This window comes from Mesocricetus auratus, unplaced genomic scaffold (assembly GCF_017639785.1).
Source record: "Mesocricetus auratus isolate SY011 unplaced genomic scaffold, BCM_Maur_2.0 Super-Scaffold_4256, whole genome shotgun sequence".
In the NCBI taxonomy this organism is placed as follows: Eukaryota; Metazoa; Chordata; class Mammalia; order Rodentia; family Cricetidae; genus Mesocricetus; species Mesocricetus auratus.
Genome location: NW_024429182.1, coordinates 8,088,839 through 8,115,433, shown reverse-complemented (window position 1 = coordinate 8,115,433; position 26,595 = coordinate 8,088,839). Strand labels below are relative to the sequence as shown.

Here is a 26,595-nt window from a genome sequence, read left to right as displayed (position 1 = left end):
GGTCTCTAATCAGCATCTACGAATTCACGTAGATTGTTTTTAGTATTCTAAATTTATTCGAAAGTGGGGCTTGCAGGAGCACTCCTCCATATCACTGTTAGTTATCATTGGCCCCCAAGTGGACCACTGTCTCATGTTTCGTTGCTTGACTAACTTTTCTTTTTAATTTACAATTTGGAGGACCCATGATTTACAATTCACATTTTAATTCCATATACTCCTTTTCAGTCTCTGCCTCCTGGGATCTGGATTAAGTGCCTTGTGTGTGAGTCACATCTTATTCTGTGAAAAGAGCAAAAAGGAAAATCCTGATTTCTGAGTTGTATTTGTTGCTATGGAAACAACTTTCAGAAGGGATAGACTATGTTTTGTGTGTTCAAGTATGAATTCAAGAGCTAAAGCTAGTTTGTCATGCTTGCTACAACATGTTTATTCAAATAGTGCAGCAAACACATTAGTCCCTTAGGGCTCTGTATTTGGGAACATGGTAACTAAAGGCTCCTTGTGGACCCCCCAATGCTACTCATTTGTAGAATTGCTGATACTGAATTCATCAAAGAGACTTGCGTGGGCGGGTTGCACAGGCCCAGGTCAGGGGTGAGTGTGTTCGGGAAGCGGGAAGTGAGGGCAGAAGGATTGGAGCTTGGGAACATCTGTATTTTCAGAGGATGCTTCCTGTTCAGTCATGGAACCCTGCTGCTAGCTACAGAAAGTCCTGTAAGCTTGACACGTCACAGCTGTGTCCTGTACTCGGTGTACAGATGTATTTGCCCCCCCCCATTCATTTAGTTTTTTCTGATTTCCTAATATATTAGATTGTATTCAAGTATTTCATGGAGCAGTAGGTTGGATATATGCCCAGATGAGAATACGAACAACAGCTAAATATTTCATTGTAGGCACATAGTGAGTTAAACATGGAATTTGTGTGTTGTTGAACTTGAATGACAGTGGGAAAGCCCCCAGAGTAATTTTTTATTTGCTTAGGTTTATTTGTTTGGTTTTAGTTTTCTCTGTAGCTTTGGCTGTCCTACAACTCACTATGTAGACCAGGCTGGCCTGGATTGGGATTAAAGGCGTGGCCTCCACTCCCGCCGTCACCACTCCTAGCTCAGAAGGAAGTCTAAGAGTGTGAGGATGCTTTAGGGCTACTGCATGCGCCTCCACGCCGGGGCTGGCTCTGCTGATGCATGAGGATTACACATTTACCAGTTGATTTCCTCTTCCTCACAGCTACTTTCTTCTTCGTTCACCTACGTTTGTGGGATACATTCTAAGCCAACACTTATCTCTGCTAGCAGTTGGAAATTTTTGTTTTGTCTTTAGTTTTCTTTTGAAGTCTGCTGCAAGTGCGTCAGTCTCTTGTAGGTAAGGCCTGTCTCTGGGCTACTGATCTGTTTCCAGCCCCGTTCTCTTTGACTCTGGCTTCTCCTCCATCCCCTCTGTTAGCTCTTTCGGAGCTACACTCCCTATTTTCTGTGGTTTAATTACCCCATTGTTTGCAGTTCTTAGAGAAGAGGGTGGGGATCTGTCCCTGTTTTCTCCTGGGCATTGTTTAAGGGAGTCTGTGTGCTTACGTGCTTTGTTAGTCTGAGTCCGGAAGTTGACAGGGTTCTGTCCATTGATTGTCTCTGAGCCATCTGTTTATTTGTTACTACTTAATTACTGGTTGTCTGCACAGAGGGTGGAACCCACGGCCTCCTATCTGCTTTGCATGTGCTCTGCCCCTGAGCCTCAGTGGGGACAAGATGTCTGGTTCTGGTTTCCTTGCCCCAGGTGTGTCAGATTGCCCATGACAACATAGTGTTCTTCTCTTGGTGGAGTTTTCTGGACCACCTGGTATGTAGATTCCAGATACAAAGCTAAAGAAATCTTATACGAGAAGACCTGTCACAGGTTCTCAGGAAAGATCTGGTTTCCACTCATCATTCTGGGGAAGAACAGATCAGAAGAAGGCTTTTTGATTTGGGGTTTGAGTGTTTAAAGTGTTTTGTTTTAACACAGTTTTGCTATTCTTTTTTTTTTTTTTTTTTTTGGTCTTTGAGACAGGGTTTCTCTGTATTGTTTTGGAGGCTGGCCTCGAACTCACAGAGATCCACCTGCCTCTTCCTTCCGAGAGCTGGGATTAAAGGCGTGTGCCAACAGTGCCTGACAGTTTTGCTATTCTAACCCAAGGTGGCCTGGAACTATCTTCCTGCCTCAGCCATGCCCCATTCCCAGGGGCTGATAGGTAAGCACTACCATGCCTGCCCGTTTCTTTCTTTCTTTCTTTTGTTTGTTTGTTTCCCATCCCCTTTGTTTCCACATTAGTGGGCAGATGACGTATTTGTCCAGCTTTGTAACTCAGACCTGCCTGGCACTTGGGATTCTCCTGCCTCAGCTTTCTCAGGGCTTTGCTCGTGCTTTCATGATGTAACCCTTCAGAATGCAGACTCCTGTTATTTTGTCAACACTTAACTGTTAGTGAATTTTGAAAGTTGTTTTTAGTTAGCATACAGATGGGCTGAAACACACATGTGAAGCAGGAATTATTTCTGCCTCCCCTCCTCCACTTGGTGGTTAGAAAGATAAGGCTTCTAGGTCCTGACTGGCTGTCGTAACCCTTCTGTGAGTTTTAGGCAGTTTATAGGGAGATGAAATTACATGGAAATGGCTCTGTAGAGCTCCTTTTCAGGCTGGGGCGATGCGCAGTTGGAGAACATTTGCCTGGGTTCCCTCTGCAGCACCCCACCAGACCAGACAGAGGTCAGGGTCCTCTCCTCATCACTCGCTACACTTTTGTTTCTAGTCTGAGCCGGAATGTAAGAGCTGCTGCTTTTCTGTGTTAAAAGCGGTAGTCTAGGTGTACCGACCGCTTTCTGCTTTATCAGGTACATCTTGACTTCTGTGTTCTAGGAAGAGAAAACACTGTTGAGTGGATGGTGCCCCTTTTCCAGTTCTATAACGAATGTTAATTGATGCTTTTGGAGAAGGAGCGGAGTTGATGAATGTAGTAAATCATCCACAAGAGAGGCGTCACCAGAAGCGTGAAGCACCTGCTCGTTGACGAGGATGCGCAACCTTCCAGTTACACAGAACCCTTTCTGAGAGTATAGCGAAGAGAATAGTAAAGTTGAGACTGAAAAAGTCGTTTTCTTCTCACAGAAGGCCTTTCTAAAATCCATCATGTGGTTTCTAGACACACAATTCAAGTAAAGGGTGGTAACAATTGCTTCCCATTCACAAGCTGATTGGTTGGTTGCTTTGGGATAGGAGGGGTGTGTGTGTGTGTGTGTGTGTGTGTGTGTGTGTGTGTGTGTGTGTGTGTGTGTGTGTGTTCGCTCCTCTCGTCATGCATATGGCCTCAGGCCTCAGGCAAACTAAATAAAACCCTTTACCATTGAGCTTAAAAAACCACTCTAAATATGTTGGGCTTTCTCTACTGTCCCCTTTGTTTTCAGTAAGGCATCATCTCGCATGCTGTATTGCAACTACAAGAATTAGTTTAGAGGAGTCTAGAGCTGTTGGTACAGATTAACAGTTTGACAGCTTGGAAAGAACCCTGCAGAGCCAAGTCCTGCTAATCTTGAAATAAATTTTAAAGGCCCAGACATTGAGAGTTGTTTCTATACGCTGCTAGATTTTGAATCAGAGCAAGAAAAGGTTGCACTTATCCAGACACCCCAAATTTTTGTCATTGTCACTTATTAGGGCCTTGTTATTTCCGGATGTTATAGTTCATGGGAGTAAAAGGGCTATTAACATGAAAAAGTAGATAATTCCCTGAGTTAACATGGAGTTTTGTTTTTTCTCCAAGTTCTGTTTTTCATTTTCCTCTATAAGATGTCCATATTGTCTTTCTGAAATACTAAAAGTGCAGTTATTTTAGCTTTGACTCCCTTTATCCTATTTCTATTAGTCATTCATTTTTAAAAAATATTTTTAAAGCGATAGCTACCTACACATCTTAACTTGTTATGTTAGAAACACTCCTTCACTTTCCTTCTGTTTGTAGGATTGTGCAAACTTCTAGCTAAACAAAACCAGAACTGTTGACCTGCTCATGTCTCACCCCTGAAGTCAGCCACAGAGCTCGGTGTGGGCGTGGCCCCCACTCATCTCAGATCTCCTTATCTCCTGTCACCACCCTGCGCTCAGTCTCTTCTGTGCTTTGCTCACCCCACCCAGCTTTGGACCGCCTCAGAAGCAGTTGTTTTGTGACCTTTCTTTGTCTGTGTTTTCTGAGGAAGTTACTTATATGCTGTCTCAAAGATACACGTTTCATGGAGAAATTCCTGGTCCGGCATTCAACTGTCAACATTTGAAAAGACAAAATAGTTTTTTCCCCCTGTTGTTAGAGCTTAAATATTATACATGTGAGTGAGCTCATAGATGTAAATCACAGGTGGCTTTTCTTATAAAACTATTTGTTCCCCAAAGTTGGCCACACCCCAGTAACTGCGACTAAATGCAGGAGGTTACCATTTAAAAGAACCTGGCAAAGACTCTAAAGAATTCACATAACATAAATAACTCTCCCCTAATTTCTCTTTTGTAGGTAGTTTTTTTTTTCTCATGATGATGTGTGCTATAAATGATCACCATGTTCTTTGAATTTTTAAATTGGGGGCTCGTGTATACTTTGATGTGTGAGCATAAATATTATGAAATTTTCATAACAAAAATAGCTTGATTGCCAGGTGTTGGTGGTGCACACCTTTAATTCCAGCACTCTGGAGGCAGAGGCAGGCGGATCTCTGTGAGTTCGAGGCCAGCCTGGTTTACAGAGCAAGTTCCAGGACAGCCAGGATGACACAGAAGAAACCCTGTCTCGAAAAACAAAACAAAAAAATAGCTTGATCAAAATATCTAACTGTCAGTAATTGCCGCAGTCTGGTGTCCCCACAAGTAATGTGACATAATTCCTTTCACCTTTCCTTGTCACCATTTTAGCACTCCCCCTCTTATTTCCAGAGCTCAGAGTCAAGCTGAAGACCTAACTAGAGCTGCGGATCTTAGTCACTGAAGACCTAACTAGAGCTGCGGATCTTAGTCACTGAGCTACATCTCGGCCTACTCCAGACTTCCTTTGTTCTCGTCCACAAAAGTTCATCTCTTAGGTGCCTTGTCAAACAGCTCTGTTAACAGTGTTGTCTCCCTCTTCTTGGCCCTCCCTGTTAGACCCAGCATGCTTATGCTTGATCCCTTTGAAGTATTTAGTCCATTGACCATGCCTGGGCTTTCCCACACTGAGTGTGCCTTAGTCTACTGACCTTGATGTCAACCTAGAACATTCGCCTAGAGCATTCTTGTGCCTCTTTCTGTGGTGGTGACTATGTGGTAGAGTAGAGTGTGACCAGCTTTCCTGATCATTGGCCTGAATTGTTTCTAAGATTGGTTCGCTCAGGGTGAAAACAAGTATTGTTCATGGCTCTTAGCATGTGGGTCAAAGATCAAGGTAGAAGTAAAAGCACGTGACACAAAGTTGTGGAGTTTGCTAACAGATTGTAAGTTTCTAGTCAGTAAAATTACAAAAAGCACTATGAGCTGCTAACCAGTGATGGTTTCTTTTATATCAATTGCAGTTTCTCATATTTTAGTGTTATGAGATGCTGCATATAAAATACAAGGTTAAGTGTATTGTCAATGGGGTACCTTTAATCCCAGCACTCAGGAGGTAGAGCAGGTGAATCTCTGAGTTGGAGGCCAGCCTGGTCTACAGAACTTGTTTCAGGACATTCCAGGACTACACAGAGAAACCCTGTCTCAACAAACAAACAAAAGTATATTGTTTTTGAATGTCTTTCCCCTCCCCCACTTAGCATTTATGCTTTTTAAATCAAGTTAGCATCCTTAGAACCTTTCCCAATGCCCTTTTTCTCTGGATGGTACCACTAATACCCTGTACAATCATTGTTGACGTTTCCTCCTCCTCATATCCACTAAATTGCTAACATTTTAGGATTGGGGCATTCTCTCATTTTGTTTCTTGCAACCTCCTCCATGCCTCCTACTCTTCTGTGGTACATAGTAGGTGTGAAATAAGCTCTTAGTAGGATAAACGAATTCAAGCAGAATGAAGAAAAGAAATATTTTATTGGTGAATTGATTTACCAATTTAGACTTTTTTGTTTTGTTTGTTTTTATTTAAATTAGAAACATGCGTGCTTCAAATGTCTATCCCAGCTCCTCTCCCCTTCCTTTTTTTTTTTTTTTTTTGGTCTTTTGAGATAGGGTTTCTCTGTGTTGTTTTGGAGGCTGGAACTTGCTCTGTAGACCAGGCTAGCCTCGAACTCACAGAGATCCACCTGCCTGCCTCTGCCTCCCGAGTGCTGGGATTAAAGGCGTGTGCCACCAATGCCTCCAATTTAGACTTTAAACTTAAGTTTTAAACATCTAAATTTGGAATGACCATTTGATAAGTACAGCATAGATTTACCATAGAGCAACTTGAAACTTTAATAATAGTTGGGGGCAAAATTCAAATCCGAGATATTTAGACAACATTTTTGCTTTGGTTTGGTTTTGATTAAATCTCCTATCATGCAGTAGCTGACAGACAAATCTACCAGCTATAGAATGGAGAAACACCTCAAGATACTTTTCACTGAAGACAGAACTGTGCCTGGGCTGAAGAATGAGGGAGGAGACGGGAGAAAAGGTGTCTGAGGAGCAGTGTGACGTCGGTGTCAGGGACGAGGTGTGCTCTGTGAGGAGCAGTGCCATCTCTGCAGCTCCAGCTAAACTGAGTTAGTTGTCATTTGTCACCCTCGCTGGCACTGAAGCAGGGCTGGGTCTGCTTTCCAGGAGGATGTGTACAGCCACCATTTATGAGAATGCATTCCCTCCTATTAAAAAGGAAGAGGTAGAACATTTGCAAGGGCAAGTTATCGAAGTGTAAAGCATCTTTCAGAGATTTGTTTCGTAGCAACAGTAGCAACATGAACATTCTTCCATAGTCCCACCCCCTTAATGCAATGATCCAAACTAGTGGTACTTAGGTAAGAAACTGCAGGATGAATGCATTCTTTCGAACTGCTGAACAAGTGCCTGCCCTACCAGTAGCAAACCCTGAGCACAAAACCTCAAGGTAACTTCCTCATTGTGTTGTCACAGTTAAAACTGGGGCAGTGTACCTCAGAAATGATTTAGAAAACAAAACATTACAGAAAATTGCTTGACTCATATTTATGCCTATAGTGCATTTATTTCATGGTTTTGTTTTGTGTTTGGGGTTTTATTGTTGTGTGGTTTGGTTTTTGTGTTGCTTTTTGTTTGTGTTTTGGGGTTTTTTGGTCTATTATCTCATCATGTGGGAGACTGAAGCAGGAAGACCAAGGGTTCACTGCTAGTGGAGAGCTCTGCCCCAGTCAGGACTGTAGGCCGAGACCCTTGGGCCACATCGTAACATCACAGCTGACAGCACTCACAGTCTCAGAGGGCTCTTCTGATTTTTATATACATTTTTACAGTTACAGAGTTTTTGTTTTTCACAATTAAAGTTTTGTTTGTTTGCGTTGTTACTTTAGGAATCATACTCAGAGCCTGTCACTGAGTACATCCTCAGTCTCTTTATTTTATTTTATTCATAAATGCACTGAACGTAGGACTTTGTACGTGCCATGCAGGTCTCTAATACTAAGCTGTATCCTTGACTCTCTTTTTACTTTCTAAATGAGACAGGGTCTCATTTAGTTGCCTAGGCTGGCCTTGAACTCACTCTGTAGTCCAGGCTTGGAACTTAACCCCCACCCCTACCTCAGCTTCCCAAGTAACTAAATTAAGGTCTATATCACCAGACCCATAGTGTTAGGTATTTTTAATGGTACTAATTTTGTTGTTGTTTTTTATTCTGTGTGTGTGTGCGCGCACGCACATGCATTCCTGCAGGGGTCTAAAGAGGGCACTGGGCTTTCTCAGCTGGAGTCACCCGCACTGAAATTGGAAGCAAACGTGAGTCCCCGGAAGAGCTGCTCAGCTGTGAGGCGTCTCTGCAGCCCCACTTGCCTTCCTTTTCTGTTTAGTGAGGTGCACTGGTTTCAGAAGACCTCAAGCCTGTTTGTTTTCACCTCACTCGGCAGCCATGGCGATACAGAGCAGTCTTATACTTTGATTAACTTTTGTCTGAAGATGGTGATGACACCCAAGCTCTACTGTTAATGATTTGCGGATATCACTGTGGGACACCATAGGTTTGCTAATCACTAGGCTATGTTGTTTCTTTGGTTTTGGTCCAGCAAAAGGGCCTATTTTGAACATTGGTCATCTTTCATTCATCCTTAACCTCCTGTTTTCTAGAATTGCTTCCTCCTTAAAATTCTCAGTGGTTTTGTTTGCTTTGAGACAGGGTTTCACTATGTAGCTCTGGCTAGCCTAAAACATGCTAGATCAGGCTGTCTAACTCACAGAAATCTACCTGCCTCTGCCTCCTGAGTACTAGATAAGAGGTATTTACCATCATGTTCGACCTTCCTTTTCAATTCTGGATTGTCTCTTTTAACAATTAGCAGGGTACCAAGTGCTACAGAGGAAAGGACATCACCATCCATTGTATTTTGCTCAGAGGCCCTGCCTTTAATTAGCTAAGCATCAGGTATACCAGTGAGCAGGAGGTGTGAGTAGGTGTGAGGAGCGCTGTGTTGGAGGTCATCGGAGGGCTTTAAACTGGGATGGCAGCCTCCTTATTTATAATCCATCGTCATAGGGCAAGTAGAGCCAGTTTCTTCCTCAGATGAGAAATCGTCACACAGGAATTGCAGTTCACAAACACAGAGAGGAAGCTTGTCTTCCTAAGTTACCCAGGGTTGTCTTACTGTGTGTGTCATCCCTTGAGAACAGATAAAGAAACAAACCCTGAGAAAGTAAAGCTGCTCCCGAGCCTCCCACAGTTCAGAAGCATCTCTGACTCAAGCTGGTAGGGCAGGCTGTCCTGTGAAGCTGACCCTGCTGGAACACGGTTATCAGCACGTTGGCTTGGCTACCTTTGTCCAGACTTCCTTGTTTCCCTTTGGGTTTTACTCTCTCAGCTAAATCTCTTATACAACTCAGTTGTTCCCAGAACTGAGTTTTCTTTAATCAAGTCTCCACACTAGGTATGAAGTAGGCCTGTCATGAAAATTGTATGTGTCTGTGTCAGAGACCACAGGATAACATGTGGAAGTCGGTTCTTTCCTCCTACCTTGGTCTCATAGGGATCAGACTCAGATCATCAGACTTGATGGCAAGTGCCTTTACCTACAGAGACTTTTTGCCTACCCATGTCTGATTATAATCTTGATTCTACTGGTTCTGTGACCTTTTTTGCTTAACCTCTCTGATTTTAATCTTCTCTGTGGGGTTGTATGTAAAGCTCCCAACAGCATCCTTATTCCAGCGGTGCCTCTCTGATGCATACGTGTTTGCTCATTTACATTACATGCCTGTCACTCTCCTGTTTCTGTTTTGCTTCCCTGTCTTCTGACACTTGGCCTTCTTGGTTAGCGTTCCACCATAGTGAGTTTGCTACTTGACTGAAACTGAATACCTGTTCCAAGATGTGTTCATTCATTATGCACTTGCAGGTGATTCCAGAGGCTCTGGGTTAGATTTGACAAGTACTTGCAAATGAGTAGAGGAGTCCCTGGAAGCAGCTAGCCATCATGAGGACCTCTGTATGTAGTTAGACCACTGGTTCTCAACATGTGGGTCATCACCCATTTGGCAAATCTCTATCTCTAAAAATATTTATATTATGATTCATAACAGTAGCATAAATTGCAGTTATGAAGTAGCAATGAAAATAATTTTATGGTTGGGGTTACCACATGAGGAACTGTATTAAAGGGTTGCAGCATTAGGAAGGTTGAGAACCACTGATCTAGACAAAGCAACTATGGAAACATACATGAAGGGCTTTAACCTTGTTCAGTAGGCCAAGAAAGAGGCTAGATTCAAAACGAGGCCCAGAATGCGTCCTTGGTTCCTTGGTGAAGAATCTTTTTTCCACATTAAGCAAAAGGAGCTTTTTATGCAGACAAAGAGGAAAGTATTTACACATTAACTAGTCACTGCACAGTCATTAATCTGTACCTCTCCCTCCAGATCTGGTAGCAAAAAGGAAATACCTCTCCCTTTTTTCTCCCCAGGTACATTTTACACTATCTGCTGTAACAATGCGTAAAGGGTTCTAGCCAGGCCTAGAAAGTGGAGACAGGAAGATTGCAAGCTTAAGGCTTGCCTGAGCTACAGAACAAGTTTATAGCCACCCAGGGCGGGCAACTGAACTGTCTCAAACCAAAAAGTTAAAGAAAGAAAAAAAGGTGTGTATGTGAGGGGTATAGCTCAGTGATGGCGTCCTAGCCTAATGTACGAGGGCGTAGGTTCAGTTTACTATGCTGGGTGGGGGCAGGGTTCTACCTATGTGTATAAACATTTGCATGTAAAAATGAGAGCCAAACATGGGGTAGCACAGAGCTGAGGATGCCTTAGACTCCAGATGCTCTGCTTTAACACAGTCGACTTTACACATTCAGATTCTCTTAGTTGTAGCTGACAAAACTGAATCTCAGACAGTAGACTTCTCTCCTGCGCTTGCCTGCGTTCCCATTAGCAAGAGCTGCTACGTGAGCAGGTTCTAGGTCTCTGTCGTCAGTAACAACTGACCGGTTGAGTGCCCTAGAGAGGCAAATCACAGCAGTTGAAGTTTGCTTTATTCACCTACAGAGTTGAGTAATTGAAGTAGCTGAGTCTATAGTCACTTTTCATTTGTAATGTCTTCTTAGGTTCCTCCCACCTAGGCGGGCCATACCTGCCAGTTGTCCTTCTTTGTTACCAAGTACAAGCTATGTGTAGCACAGCAGGATAGTTTAATGAAGGGTTTCAAAGGCCTAGCTATTGAGTTTGCCTCTGGGGCAGTAGGGCAGGAACTGTGAGGGAACATTTGGAGATACATGTAACATTGCATACCTCTATAGCAGTTAGGGTTGTTGAGGAACACTTAGCTTTTAAAATAAATTAACAGATGGGTAGAGATGATGTGACAAAACTAATACAAAACAGTGTTTTGAGCAGACCCTAAGCAATGTTTGCATGGTGCTTGGTGTAAAATTTCTTTAAATTTGCTGTATATTTAAACTTTTGTAATGAAATAGTAAATGTATAATTAAAACCTAAAAGACTAGAGAAATGGCTCAATAGTTAAGAGCCTATCCTGCTCTTCAAGAAGACCTGAGTTTGGTGCCCAGCTCCAGGGATTCAGATACCTGACCTCCACAGGCACCTACACACATGTACACATACACACTCATGTGCACGCACGTGCACACACACATACATATAGAAATAAAATTTAAAGTTGTAATAAGCTAGTTTTTAGATATTCACTTTAATTTCCTGTCATTGTCCTCAATGAAGACCCTTGTTACTGCATCCCCAGCCCAGAGACAATCCTGAGTTAGTCTAACAAGCAACTCATCAGTTTCTAAAGACAGGACCCCGCCTTAACCATCTCATGGGCGGGGAACAGGTTCCTTCCTTCCCCTGGGTATTTTAAGTTAGACTGAGAGTCTCACAGAGCTGGAAGTTGCCAGACAAAAATTTCAGTCACTAATGGTTATGCCATACTTGTAGAGGTAATGTCACATGAGCAGAGACTCAGTTGGCTTCCTTCCTTGTATGTCTTCAACTAGATGACATTTACCGAGGAGGAAAAAGCTCTGGTTTTGGTGCTGTGTTCTATTTTCAGTCTACCACATATTTAAAGTGCATTTATTTAACAAATGAAGCTTTAGACTTTCAGGACTCAAGTTGAGTTTCTTTTTCTAAAAAATGCCATCTTTTTCTTTTAATTTTCATGATAACTAGCCATAACCATTTAATGTACTGAAAATAGGATTTATTTTATACAGGAAAATGTAGTGCAGCAATTTTTACAAAGATTTAAATGACAGATATTTCAGATAAAATTGTAATTGAAGGACAGAGAGAGGGCATAGATTAACTTTTTGTTGCATGACTCATTACTATAGTTGTTAAGCCCTCTACCACTCAAGAGTGTTTTTACTTAAAATCCAAAAAGCTGATGAGCAAAAGGAAAGAAAATTTTCACTCCTTGACCATTACCCTAGAAGATTGGATCTATAAATATATGTGGATCTTTGAAATAGACAGGTATACCTTTATGTCAAATAATGTCTGAACTAACTAGAAAAACTTGATTTACTGCATGATTGTGGTATGAGTACCATTGCCTGGTGGCTTTCACATGAAATGTTTGGGGTGTGTGTGTGTGTGTGTGTGTGTGTGTGTGTGTGTGTGTGTGTGTGTGTGTATGTGTGTGTGTGCGCACATGTCCAAAAAAGTATTAGCTTTATTTAACTTCCTAGAGGCATATGGATTCCCAAGAATGCCATACCTTGTCTATGCCAACAAACCAGTGTGTCTCTTCTTGTTACTAAATCTAATGTCATTGGCAGATTTTCCTCTCTGTTGAAAGGGTAATATTCAGAAATGAGATTTTTAAAAATATATTTCTTCTCTCTGTGATTTGGGTGTTTTTGAGTTTTTAAAACTATGAAATAATACCGACAAGCTCCAAGAAAACTGAATCTGGTTTTCATTTTGTCTCTTCAACTCTGTGTGATCTTGTGCACATTCCTGACATGTTACAAACAGCTTGTGTCTCTGGATGTGCAGTATCAATTTTCAGTGGTGAGAGCCCCAAAAGGAAACAGACTGATTCCTCCATGCACAAACAGCTGGGCAGTTGTGGATGGAATTAATTGCTGATATGTATTGGCTGTGTTTTTCTTCTCCTGTCATTTCCTTTGCAGCTGTGAAAGTGAATTTTGACTTGAAAACACATTCCCAGCGGTGCAAATCCAAAAGTATCGAGACAAGATTCTTTTAATGGATGCCCAGCTGCACCTTTGGCTTGTTGGGGTTGGGGGTGAGAAGAGCAAGAACACAGGACGGCGGCAGGTTCATAATTAACGTCTGGGGGAGAGTGGTCAAGCCAGGCACTTGCACTGCCAAGGAGTGTTTGGAACAGTTACGTTTTCATTCGTCAGGGGTGACCTCATAATCTATGAAAGGCTAGATTAATGGGTACCACCTTCATAATGTCCTTAAAGGGTGTTTCAGGCCACCTCTCAGAATTGTAAGACACCCAGTGTTCCATAGTGATTTATTCTTTCAATATGAAGGGTGGCAGTTGCTGAGAATAATATGATGATATTTACCATTAAACATATTTTCCTGGTTTTCTATCAAAACCTTTTCTGTTTGTTTTACATTATATGTAAACAATCCATGACAATTTGGAAAAGCATGTTTAGCTAGGCAGTGGGGGCATATACCTTTAATCCCAGCATTTAGGAGGCAGAGGCAGATGGATCTCTGAATTCAAGGCCAGTCTAGTTTAGAGAGTGAATTCCAGGACAACCAGGGCTACATAAAGAAATCCTTCTTGAAAAAAAACAAAACAAATAAAAAACAAACAAAGAAAAACATGCTTGGATAGTTAAATCAGATAAACCCATTCAGTTGTATGATTATAGAATTTTGTTGTTGTTGTTGTTTTTTACGAGACAGGGTTTCTCTGTATTGTTTTGGAGGCTGTCGGTCCAGCCCGGCCTCAAACTCACAGAGGTCCGCCTGCCTCTGCCTCCCGAGTGCTGGGATTAAAGACGTGCACCACTACCGCCCGGCTGATTATAAAATTTGAATGAAAAATTAATTGGCATTTCTGAATGTGCATATGCAAAAGTGGTATTTGTTAAAAGTAACTTTAAATAGTTACTGTGCAATGATAAATTTAATACTGAAAAACTAAACACAAATTTTTATATAGTACTTGTATGTGTAGCTTTGGAGCCTATCCTGGCACTGGCTCTGTAGACCAGGCTGGTCTTGAACTCACAGAGATCCACCTGCCTCTACCTCCCAAATTCTGGGATTAAAGGTGTGTGCCACCACTGCCCGGCTATACAAAAAATTCTAAACTAAAATTCTTATAAAAGTAGATGACTGTAAAAAATTTTAAATGTAATGCATATAAGTGATGCCTATCAAAATATTTTCCCTTTTATCCATACATTTTAATGTCATACCAAAACAAGTCCATAAATCACATCCCTTTTCTCGTGTGTGTGTGTGGGGGGGGCTTGCACATGTGCTGAGGCTCATGTGGAGGTCTGGTGACAACGTGTAGGGGTCAGCTACCTCTTTCACTGTGTGTTCCAGTAATCAAACTAAGGCCGTCAGGCTTCTTAGCAGCAAATGGCTTGACCCACAGAGCTGTCTACTCGCCCTTCTTTGTTTTGAAGGCAACTCTTGCTAACTGGAAGTGTAATGCTTTAATTTTTTTCTGTGTGAGGAAGAAAAAATGGATAGTGTGCGTTGTTCCAGTCCCCTAAAGTAATATTCTAAAGCAAGCTATATTTCTGACACCTTGAGATATGTAAAAACTGCAGTTGCTAAACTTAGAAGCTAGCATGGTTGGACTTCCTTTACAGTAGTCCACTTCAGTAGTGAAGCTGTGTGGACTATCAGAACGAGTCCCTCTCCTCTCTCTCCTCTCTCTCCTCTCTCTCCTCTCTCTCCTCTCAAACAGAATGAGCCTGCAGTTCATGCTTTGGCAGGAAAGCTGATCTACAGACAGCAGTTTTCCTCCGTTACTTTGAGAGGAATTAACCAATGAGTTTTGACTCTGAGGCCCTGGAAAATGCTGAGGCAATATTAATGTGCAGTTTGCTCTGTGTGAAATCTGTCTGGGTGTGTTGTTTCCCCCAGAGTGGGCCCCACCCTGCACTAACCACACTGTGTAGATATCTCGCTGTTTAAAACAAAGATCATTTTAAGGGCAGCATTGCATCAGAACTGCCACATGAAAACGAGTTTAAGCAGTGAACAGAGGCTTCAGAGGTTTTGTAAGTAGTGGGTTATATATTGTAATACCTGTGACTACCAGTGTAGGAGGGAGCAGAGCCGAGAGAGAGGTGGTCAGTTTTGTGCCAGTTACAAGTAGCACGAGCAGTACTTGTCTTTAGTAGGCTGTGGCTTCTCACCCAGCTGATTATTTTCTTTTAGGTCATTTGTCTGCTTTTTATTTTCTCATACCATTTGTCTACTTGTTCTTATTTTTAACTGTTTGTGGGTGTCATTGACTGTTTAAAGAAAGGAAAATACCAGTAATCTCCAAGTGTGCTAATATTGTAACATTAAAGTATTTAAAGAGGGTTTGTATTGAATGTGTTAGTCACTTTTATAGCATAATTGGACAGTACTGCATTTTGAGACATCGTGGCATGAACTCTGTGTGTAAGAGTGGGTTCATTGAATTAAAAGAAGGCAGCCTCTAAAGGGCCTTTCTCTCTGTCATAATGATGCTTTGTCCTGCTGCTGTTGGGTATTTGTTGGAAGAATTGGGGCAGGCTCAGCCCAAAGTTGTGTTCCATGCCTGGGCAGTTCCGTCGGTTCCGTGGCTCTGTGTTCTCCAGAATTGTGACGTGAATGGTAAGTTGAAGTGTAGAATTATTGTTCAGTGAGGTCCATGCTGAAAATTGTTTTCAACCTCTCTCCTCAGATGTCTGGGTTCTGTTTGTAGCTGGGCTTTAAATGTCTATAAAATGTTGAGTTAGGTACTAACCAACATGGGCATGTTGAGAGAGGTCGAGATTTGAGATTTGTTCTCTGTGTTATTTGTTCATTGTATACTCCTTCAGGGGGAGACACACCCATTCAGTGCAAGCAAGTTTAACAGCCTGCCTCAGTCAGAATCATAATTGTATGTTGAAACTGGTGGATTTCTGTAAAGCTTCTGGGGTGACATTGTGTCATCTTTTTTGTTCTTAAACTTCCTGACCATCGTCGCCTTGCTTCACCTTCCTCTGTGGCACTTGTTTTTAAGGTTGCCATCTCTAATCTCACAAGACGGCGAGACTAGAGTAAAAGTCTGCTGTCACTTAAGAATGCAGTCGGGACGAGCTTAGTCTGGACATTACTTTCTTCACCTAGAAAATTAGGAATTCAGATTAGCATTCTTAGATATTTTCCAGATTAAAATGCCCTAAACCTCTTTGTAACAACACATACTTGTCCAGAAACCTTGATAGAGAGCATGTTAGAACTGAGCAAACATTGTTTAGCTCCCAATCCAGGTCTTCTTATAAATGACAAGCAAACCAAAGCTGTGTTTTAGACTTACCTGCAGGAATGTCAGACATTTTGGTTTCTAGTGTCTGGGGTGTAGCTCTGACTGTATGTCACCTCCTCATCAAGAAAATGGATTCCCAGTGGAAATGAGGCCAGCCTGTGTGATGTGGCTGTCCACCTGCCTGAGCATCCTCTGTGCTAAGCATACAGTTCCTTTTTGTGTGGACTTGGCTAAGTGGCTTTTAAACTCCTGCCTGAAATATGTTTTGCATCATGACCCAACCCACACGTGTATCACTCAACTTTGGAAGTAAATTTGTCATGTAATAAGAAAACAGTCTACTGTTTTCTGTTTGATTTTGAAATATGTCAACTTTGGTCTACCGAACAACTCTGCTGTACCTTTACCTATAGGAGAAGAGAATTGGACTTAAGCTTTTACAGTAGTGCCAGAGCACAATTTGACACCTAGTTTGTTGTTAAATGTTTAATTAGACTATTTGGAACTTTAATGTAAAAATCAGTAGTTTGTATCTCTGTTAATACTCTTATTTTTCTTATGATAATTACATAATATAAAAATAGTGACTATTTTTACCATGCTTCCCAAATCCTTTGTTTTCTCTAAGAATGCTAACAAAAGTCTCCTCATCCATGCCATGCCTTATTCCTGAAGACTGATAGGAAAGGTATGTAAGGTCTTTCTAAAGAAGGAGCTATGATGGTAAGTATGGCTAGGTATAAACTGTCAGACTCACAGTGTGAATCCCTCCTTCGCCTTCCTTACCAGGGCACTGCTGCCCAGGGCCTTATACGTCCTTTCTTTGCTGTAATGTACATTTGTTGTTTATCATTGTCATTGCATACCTTTGAATATCTTTATAGTGGCCAAATTTTGCAATTATAGTGTTCCTTTAAAGAGAAAATACACATATAAAATGGTGAAGAAATATAAAAGAATGTGTGACAAATGTCCCTTAACGCCTTAGTGCCCTTAACTTTACTTCCCAAAGGGTGTGTCTGCACGTGTCTGTCTGTCTGTGTGCACTCAGATGTCTGCACGTGTCTGTTTGTCTGTGTGCACTCAGATGTCTGCACGTGTATGTCTGTCTGTCTGTGTGCACTCAGATGTCTGCACGTGTATGTCTGTCTGTGTGCACTCAGATGTCTGCACGTGTATGTCTGTCTGTCTGTGTGCACTCAGATGTCTGCACGTGTATGTCTGTCTGTGTATACTCAGATGTCTGCACGTGTCTGTCTGTCTGTGTGCACTCAGATGTCTGCACGTGTCTGTCTGTCTGTCTGTGTGCACTCAGATGTCTGCACGTGTATGTCTGTCTGTCTGTGTGCACTCAGATGTCTGCACGTGTATGTCTGTCTGTGTATACTCAGATGTCTGCACGTGTATGTCTGTCTGTCTGTGTGCACTCAGATGTCTGCACGTGTCTGTCTGTCTGTGTGCACTCATATGTCTGCACGTGTATGTCTGTCTGTCTGTGTGCACTCAGATGTCTGCACGTGTATGTCTGTCTGTGTATACTCAGATGTCTGCACGTGTCTGTCTGTCTGTGTGCACTCAGATGTCTGCACGTGTCTGTCTGTCTGTCTGTGTGCACTCAGATGTCTGCGCGTGTCTGTCTGTCTGTCTGTGTGCACTCAGACTTTAAGCTGCGTGTGAAGTGAAGCTGCTCCTGCTGTTGTGTGTTTAGCTCTCGCTTCCCAAGGAGCTGTCCAGTGCGTGCTGTGCACTGCTTCAGTGCGTGCTCAGATAGGCTGCCTATTGGTTGCTCTTAGTTTGATGGGTGCCTGGATTATTTCCAAGTTGCTTCCCATGTATCCCTGCTTTGGATGTGCTTTTGCTATCAGAGCCCAAGGACTGTTGTGAAGGACGACGGTGTTTCATGAGAACAGAGATCCCTCACCCACCTTCCCTCGTCTGACGAGACAGTCAAGAGTAGGCCTCCTACTAGCCATGCATGAGAGGGGATGATTTCTTCACAATAGTGAAAGGGTGTTGGACTTGAAGCCGGGTAGCTTGACTGTGAGACCACGGGATTGCAGGCAGGCCACTTCACCTCTTTTTATCCTTCTTCACCATCTGTAGATTGAGAGATTGGATACATGAGTTTTAATGTCCCTCTCAGTTTTAATATTCATAGCTTTTCTGTTGGAATAGTGATTTAACTTATAGGGGCCAAATTATATAAGGGATAAGTAAGGTGTGTGGTGTGTGTGTGTGTGTGTGTGTGTTGGGATGTAATTTATTTGACATGCCATATGGCCTATTTGAAAGTTTAAGGGGGTAAAAGAGAGTATTTGAGTATTCTAAATTTTTACAGAAACTGTCCTTTTCTGACAGTTCTTTTTCAATAATACAAAATCCATTCCAAAAGTAAAACCAAATCTTTTGATTGAGCTTTAATAGTTGAGGGAGAAAAAAATATATGGGGTGATACTTGCTTTTAAAGTGGGTCCTTGTGCCTTTAAGTTCCAGCTCTTAAGAGATTATCCCAAGGCTTTTGACTGTGACTCCACAGGCCAGTGAGACGGTACTTGAGCAAAGCCTGATGACCACCTGATAGAAAGGGAAAACCCTTCCTACAAGTTACCTCTGAGCTCTTCACGTGCTGAGTGTGTGTACACATGCAAATAAGTGTGACATAGAACTTTACAAATCAGCTTTAAAAGTTATGTCTTAAATTTTAGCCCCCTCATTTGTCTCCTTGAGTGCTGAACTCGGCACTACTTGACGTGGCCAGTTTTCTAACCTAGTGCTGAGGAAGCAGGCTGAGAAGTGAGCTGTACAGGGCTACCCTGCCAGGAAAGTTAAAAGGTGACAAGGCCTGGGGCTTTTGCCGCATCATCCATAGGTGTTCAGCATTGCCTCTTTCAGTTCGACCTCACAGAGTTGGACAATACCTGTTCTGAGCAAATGACATGAGAACTGCATCTGTGCTAAGCCATCTCTGAAGGCCTAGCAGTAGGGGAGGGAGTCTTGAGTTTGTGTTTGTTGCACTGGCTTCTTGGCGGAAGGCTTGGTATACCTTAAATAGTTGTATTTAAAAATCTCAGGTTGCAGCCGGGCGGTGGTGGCGCACGCCTTTAATCCCAGCACTCGGGAGGCAGAGGCAGGCGGATCTCTGTGAGTTCCAGGCTGGGCTGGACTGACAGCCTCCAAAACAATACAGAGAAACCCTGTCTCGTAAAAACCAAAAAAAAAAAAAAAAAAAAAAAAAAATCTCAGGTTGCTCTTTATCCAAGTAATGCTAAGTAGCTACTGCTTTCTGTGTTGACTGTCGTATAGAAGGCAGGTATATTACTGTCCTAGGAGTCAAGCGCTGTGTACATGGTGAGTGTCCTGATGACTGACTTGGCCCTACTGGGCTCTCCTGACCACTCCATTTCTTCATTCTTATTTTGAGAGTGGGCCTTGCTGCATAGACATGGCTTTCCTGAAACTTGTAATTCCCCTGTCTCAGTCACAGATGCTGGGACCATAGACATGTGGCACCATGCCTGACTTCCATCTCTTTGTTGTTTTCTATTATCATCTGGCTTGTACAAGTTCTCAAAGAAACTTGTTAAAATCTGAGTTTGTGAAAACAAAGAGCATTTTCAGTGATTTTGAAAGGCTGCTAGAACAGTTTCAGTACTGTCACAGTGCTCTTCTGTATGCGGATCTGCTAGGGACTGTGCTTATTACTCGCACTCTAAATGAATTAAACAGTGCTGTAGTACTTGAACTAATAAGTTAAAGTTCAGTTGTTCCTCCTAAAGAATGCGTAAGAAAAGGAAGCTTGTGATTATTGTGCTTCATACATGATTTCTTTAAACAGTTGCTCATACAAAATAAAACCCTGGAAATGGTGATAGAGACTAGGTTTTGAGGACACACCCTGATAGCTTCTTTGTCAATTATCCCATCTATTGTGGCATTTACAACTAAGGAAGTTCTTCATGGTTAGGAATATACAGGATGCTGCTACAGGGTGTTGAACAAACTTTGCTTAAGCATTTGAAGCCATTTTAGGAAAACAGTTCAGCAATAGCAAAATGAACAAACTGAGTATGATTTGAGCTGAAGCAGAAATCCATTTTAGAGAGAGGGATAAAGAGGAGGAAGCAAAGGGGACAGAATCAGATTCATCACCACTCTGTTCTGATGCAGCCCAGTGTTTGCCTAGAGTCCTGTGACACACAGTGGGAATTAATTCACTTCCTATCAGGAAATGCTGATTTTCAATGTATTATCTTGTTGAGACAACCACAGTGAACAATAGGCTATTAACATTTAGAACAACAAGTGTCATAACTAAGCCAATATTTGCTTTGTTTTGAGTATTATTCTAAAAAAAGCTTTGGCTGGGCTTCAGAATACATTGGACCATCAGTAACTGCTGAGCACACTAAAGTCACCATGTTCAAAAGAGCCTGGTGGGAAAGGATGCTGAAGCGTTGATGGTGGGGGAGAGACAGGACACGACCTCTGCAGGCCTACTCCCAACACTCGCCTGTGCGGAGAAACAGCAGCACATCACTTCAAATAAGTCCTGGTGGCACGAAAAATGTTCATTTAAAAACCCAATATAAATTTAACACACACCATGAAATTGGTGTAAAACAAGGGAAATCCGCAAATTCAATTCTCTTTTGAAATGTCAAATCCTCATGTGCTGTCATTTTCAGTTTCAAATGTTTTACAATTAAAAATTCATTTGCCAATACACTAATTTGGGAATTGATAGCGTTTCTTAATATGTGTTAATACCGGCGTATATGTATGAACATCATGTGTGTGCCTGGTGCATGCAGAGTTCTCGCAAGGTGTCAGCTTCCCTGGAACTGGAGGTAGAGGTGACTGTGAGCTCCCTGGTGTGGATCCTGGGAAGCAAAGCAGGGCCCAGGATCCTGTACAGGAAGAGCAAGTGCTCCTAACCGCTGACCCGTCCGTCCCTCTCTCCAGCCCCGTGAAAGGCAGCTGAGACATTTCCTTATCAATAGAAGTTGAGATCACAGCACTCACCTCTCAGGGCTATGTGAGTTGCCGTGAATGAAAACATGCTTCTCCACTGAAGCAGTTAAACAACAATAGGAGCTCAAGAAATGTTGACTGTTTAGTGAGCATTTCCCTTCTGGTTATTTTTATTTCAATGTGGTTTGGAGAAAACACAGACTAAAATAGGACAGAGTGACTGAGCAAAGATGTAGAATTCAGGTAAATAAACCCTTGAGAAGAGGTCAGCTTCTTAACAAAAGGCAATTGGAAAGAGGCCAGTTATGTTAACAGTGAGTATGAGGGATTTGTCAAGCCCTGGCATGTAGGCAGAACACAGGGAACTTTTGGCAGAGGGTGGTAATTGGTAAAAGTCCACATGGAGAAGCAATTGGAGAGTTTTGCATTTGAGTATTTGAAAATAAGGAAGGGATTTAGGTCACCCAAGAATGATTTAGGGGATCTTAAAAATTAGTAGTAATCCAGCCACACTTTTGTCTCTTTCTTATTAAGTCGAATACCAGTGTAGGATCCAATAGCAGCATGGACTTGACACTCCGCTGCACTAAGCCATCATCTCCTTACAGCTTCTCATAGCCTGAGGGCCAGAGCCCAGCATGTTGCTGAAGCTGCAGGCGGGGGTTTAAATGGCTTTCATGTTGGGAAAAGGACATTTCATCAAACTAATATTTTATGATCTGATACCTGCTTTAACATTTCAGTTATGACAGAAGCAGTAAAACCTGTTGCAACTTGTATTTATGATTGGAATTCATTTTGAAACATCTTCACAGGGATTTACAAACATATTTTTGTTCAGAATCTTAACATAACATTTTCTTTCTTTCTTTCTTTTTTTTTTTTTTTTTTTGGTTTTTCGAGACAGGGTTTCTCTGTGGCTTTGGAGGCTGTCCTGGTAGACCAGGCTGGCCTCGAACTTACAGAGACCCGCCTGCCTCTGCCTCCTGAGTGCTGGGATTCGCCCTGGAGCTTGGGGACAGTTGTTAATCCAACTCAGTATACATGCTCTTTAACTTATGATGGGGTTAATTCCTATAATCCTTCATAAACTGAAAATGCTTTCATAAACTTACCTAGCAAATACAATAGCAGAGCAGCGTGGTATGCTGTAGAATACTGACTGACTGTGGTTGAGAGGGTGACGGAAAGAATGGATTACTGCTGGCCCAGTAGCCAGGGAAAACAGCTCTGGACAGAGAAATGGCTCAGTGTGTAAGAGCTTTGTGTAAGACTGCCTTTGGTTCCCACCCTAACCTGGAAGCTTATAACTGTCCAATCTCAGTCCCAGGGGACCTGACACCCTCTGCTGACCTCAGGCACTGTTACATGCATGCAGTGCCTAGACATACATGCAAGCACACATACACACAAAATAAAAAAAATAAAGGAAGAAGATTTTTAAAGAGGGAGAGGAGTATCCCATAGGGTGACCAAAGCACTAATAAATTATGTTTAATGAATATTCTTTTACTTTTCTGATATCAGAAGTTACTTAATAAAGGTTTTAGTTCACTGGAGAAAAAAGGAAATTATCCCACTGTATAGTGCTAGGACTATAAAAAAGATCAAAATCCGAAGTACCATTTCTGTTGGATATATATTGCTCTCACAGTGTCATGAAATTAAAGAAAATGTGAGGCAAACCATCCTAAGCTGGGAACTATCTGTTTGCTGTGGAATGTCAGAGTTGGGCTTCAGGACTGGCGAGACGGCAGGTGCTAAACAAACCCTGCAGCCTGCGATTGAGCCCAGAGCCCACTAGGAGAGGAGAGAACCAGCTCCTGAGGATGCTGCTGCCCTCTACAGGCTGCCTTGGCACACGCATGTGCACACGAAGTAACAATAAAAATGCAAAGAGAAACCTGAGATCGAAAGCATTGGGTTTTTTTTGGGGGGGGGGCAAATAAAGATTTGAGAAACTGCTTTTGTGAAAAACAACACCACCAAACACTTCTCGGGTAATCGAGATTGTCTTTTTGTGGGCTTCACTTAAAAGCTATCATCAGGTTTCTGTCCTCGCTGATCATCACCAGAAAATACTTGAAGTGATTTCTAGGCACTAGTTCTGCATTTAATGAGTGCACTCCTGTGGCTCGGCACTAGATTTCCAAGAAGAACTCGGATGGAGCTATGGTTTTGTAGGCCTCTTACCAGTCCACATATAAAGGCTGGACGGTCCTGCCCGAGTCAGACCCCTTTGTAGTAAAAATGTGCTGACTTTAGCAGCTGTGTCTTGTAAGTTATGCTAAAGAAAGCCAAAAGTCCCTAGCTGAAATACTTAAATAGATCAGTGTCTCTCTTTAATTTTGTATGTGTTTTCCTCCAATTTTGTTTTAAAGATTTATTTATTTTGTTTGTTTTGAGACAGGGTTTTTCTGTATATCCCTGACTGTCCTAGAACTTGCTCTATAGACCATGCTGACCTTGAACTCACAGAGATCTACCTGCCTCTGCCTCCCAAGTGCTGGGGTTAAAGGTTTGTGCCACCACCAGCAGCTCATTTTTAACATTTTTAATCATGTGTGTACGCACACGCATATGCATGTCTGACTGTCGGCACCTACAGACGTCAGAGGCAGTAGATCCCCTGGGGCAGTTGTGAGATGGCCAGTGTGGCCCTGGGCGTGGAACCCAGGCCCTCTGCAAGAACAGTGCATGCTCTGAACTACTGAGCGGTTTCTCCAGACCCTTCTCCCTTCTCAAAGTAAGGTGCTTTGTCGCGTTCCCCTTATCCACCCATCTCCTACCTCCACTGACCGCAGTGACCACCTTAGCAATAAAACCCAGAAGTACAATGGATGGTAACAACCCCCTTCCCTATACTTTGAGTTACGGTTTCCTTTTACAAGTCCATCTTGTTTTTAGTAATGTGCCTTGTGTCTTTCTTCAGGTTGAATAGAACAGGATTTTTTTTTTTCAGAATACCTATAATCCCAGAATTTGGGAGATAGGAGGCAAGAAGAATGAAAGTTCATGGCCAAAAAACAAAACAAACCAAATTATCAAAAGCAAACAACCAAAAAAAATGCTATCTTAAGAAATAGACATAAGCCAGGTGGTGATGGCGGCAACACACACTTTTAATCCCAACTCTCGGGAGGCAGAGGCAGGTAGATCTCTGTGAGTTCAAGGCCACCCTGATCTACACAGTGAGTTTTAGTACAGCCAGAGTTACATAGAGAAATCCTGTCTTGAAAAACAAAACAAAAAATGTAAGTGAGGGCTTGGTGAAGTTTTCTATATCACTTGTATTTTAATATTGATTTTTAAAAATTTTATGCTGAGTATGGATATTGCAGTAATACTTAAGAGTAAATTTTTACTTCAGACATTAACTGAAAAAAATGTCAAAAGCAAGGAGTTTTGATTTTTGAAACTTAGTCCTGCACAAATAATTAAGTAGACTTAAGTTCATGAAATATGTGGGGGTTGATCATTATCCCCAGGAGGAGTACCTGGGATAGTAAGCCAAAGATTTGAGGTATTACTAGCAACTAGGAGTGATGAATCTTTCTCTAAACCCTGAGTCTCCAATGATTCCTTCCCATATAAAGTCCCATTTATCATGAACTGCCAACATTCTGGATTGTTTCCTAGATCTCACTGTTTAAAATTTCACTGATACTAGGGGACTCAATAGCAAACTAAATGTCTGAGAGGCACACTCACGTCATCAATCCACTGATCTCTGTCATCTTTCTCATGGAAGGAAAAGTTCTTTTCCTCCTCAACCATTTCCAAATACTCCATGTTGAGAACAATTGACTAAAGAAATATATAGAGAAAATGTCCATCAGAATAAATGAGATTATCTATATAGAACACAATATCTGAAAGTGTATGGTTACAAAAAATGAATTACTGATTACAGTTTCAGCATGTATGTGTATACATAAGTTTATTTTTGTGCCCATCTTAGAGTTTTGTGGTTTTAAATTTTTTAGTGTGTGTGTGTGTGTGTGTGTGTGTGTGTGTGTGTGTGTGTGTGTGTAGTCAGAGGACACCTCTCAGAGAGTTGGTTCTGTCCTGACACCTTGTGGGATTCCAGGATTAGGAATCAGGCTGTCAGGCCTGTGGGCAAGCACCTCTACTACCTACCATTTGAACCTTGTTGTCTCTCCCCAACTCTCCTCCCCTCCCCTCCCCTCCCTATTTGACATAGTCACACACTATAGATCAGGCTTGTACAGACTCACAGTGTGACCTAAGCTGGCCTTGAACTGGAGTGCTGTGATTCCAGGCATGAGCCACCACACCAGACTCCATACCTTACCCATTATAAACCAAGTTTCCCTTCATTTCTTTGTTGTTTTTCTTGAGTCAGGATTAACCCGGGATTGGCCTTAAACTACCCATCTTCCTTCCTTCCTCTAGCTTCTGTATCACCTACCTGGCTTCCTCACCCCCTCATTTGTTTGGTATATTGTACTCATTAGATCGCAACATAGTCTCTTCCAAGCCCATTTCATGATAAAGCCCTCAAGCTTTCAAAGAGATGCTTACTTAGTTTTGGAGATAAAATAGCCTGTATGTGATAAGCAGTTATCGGTAAGATTAACAGCTCCAATTTCCAAAATGCTGAGCAGTGCTTGTGTGGTCTTCTCTGCCTTTCAGCTAAAGGCCCTTACCCTACATACTGTTCTTTTTTGCTTAGAATTCAGAATTGTGTGGAATATACTGCAATGTTTTATGATGCACTTAGAATTCAGAATTGTGTGGAATATACTGCAATGTTTTATGATGCACTTAGAATTCAGAATTGTGTGGAATATACTGCAATGTTTTATGATGCACTTATTGTCACCTGCATTACACTTTCTAGTCTGCTCATCTCCTAATACTGTCTACCCTTAGGAAGCTTATTAGCGTGTTTTATTGAGCACTAATGGGAAAAGGAGCTAGTATATAAGATGAAAGGTCATGAGTACGTAGTACAGGGTGGTGGGAGCGGTCTGTTCCAGGAGGTTGAGCATGCTCTTGCTGAATGTATATATGTATCATTATTGATACCTCCTCATATGTAAGCACATCTCATTGATACCTCCTCACTGCTATGCAATCTGGAGAAAAGCAAATTTGGGCTAATTCTTTAGTTGATTTTTGCTTCCAAGTCTTTAAAGACTAAGAAAGGACACAATATTAATAAAATGTTAGTGGGCATTTCTATATCTTTAATAACTTAGCACTTTAGGAAAAGCATGTTCCTTCAGTATTTGGATCAGACCATTATACGATTACCTCACTCCTACATCCCTTTGTACATACTGAATTGAGAGACGAATACAGCCATTCATGGACCACTGAGCTTCAGCCTTCCCTTTGGCGCCATCTGTGTGCCAGGGGCATTTATTAAGTATAAGCAAGTATGGTATGATGGGCCTGTTCACTTAAATTTCATTGAAGAAATAAGTTTAGTCCATGGAATAATCTGAGTGATGTGTAACGCTAATAAATGCCATTGCTATGATTTT

The 26,595-nt window shown here is 41.9% G+C and overlaps 1 protein-coding gene and 1 long non-coding RNA gene across 7 annotated transcripts in view; one reads left to right on the top strand and one right to left on the bottom strand.

The window, feature by feature from the left end:
• The window catches only part of Add3 (adducin 3), a 110,393-nt gene that overhangs the window by 44,227 nt on the left and 39,571 nt on the right, over positions 1-26,595 (top strand). The window contains exon 1 of one of the 6 annotated variants that reach the window (XM_021229833.2): positions 14,762-14,885. The exons of 4 other annotated variants lie outside the window; for them this stretch is intronic. The gene's annotated coding sequence lies outside the window, so the exon portion shown is untranslated. Of the gene's footprint in view, positions 1-14,761; positions 14,886-15,375; positions 15,472-26,595 lie in introns of those variants that run through there. One more of the 6 variants, XM_013115377.3, reaches the window with a different exon arrangement.
• LOC121139361 lies at positions 15,465-25,765 on the bottom strand. Its single transcript, XR_005876315.1, has 4 exons — positions 25,628-25,765; positions 24,794-24,889; positions 18,037-18,208; positions 15,465-15,968 (listed from the first exon to the last, which is right to left on the bottom strand). It is a non-coding gene; the product is annotated as an uncharacterized LOC121139361 (long non-coding RNA).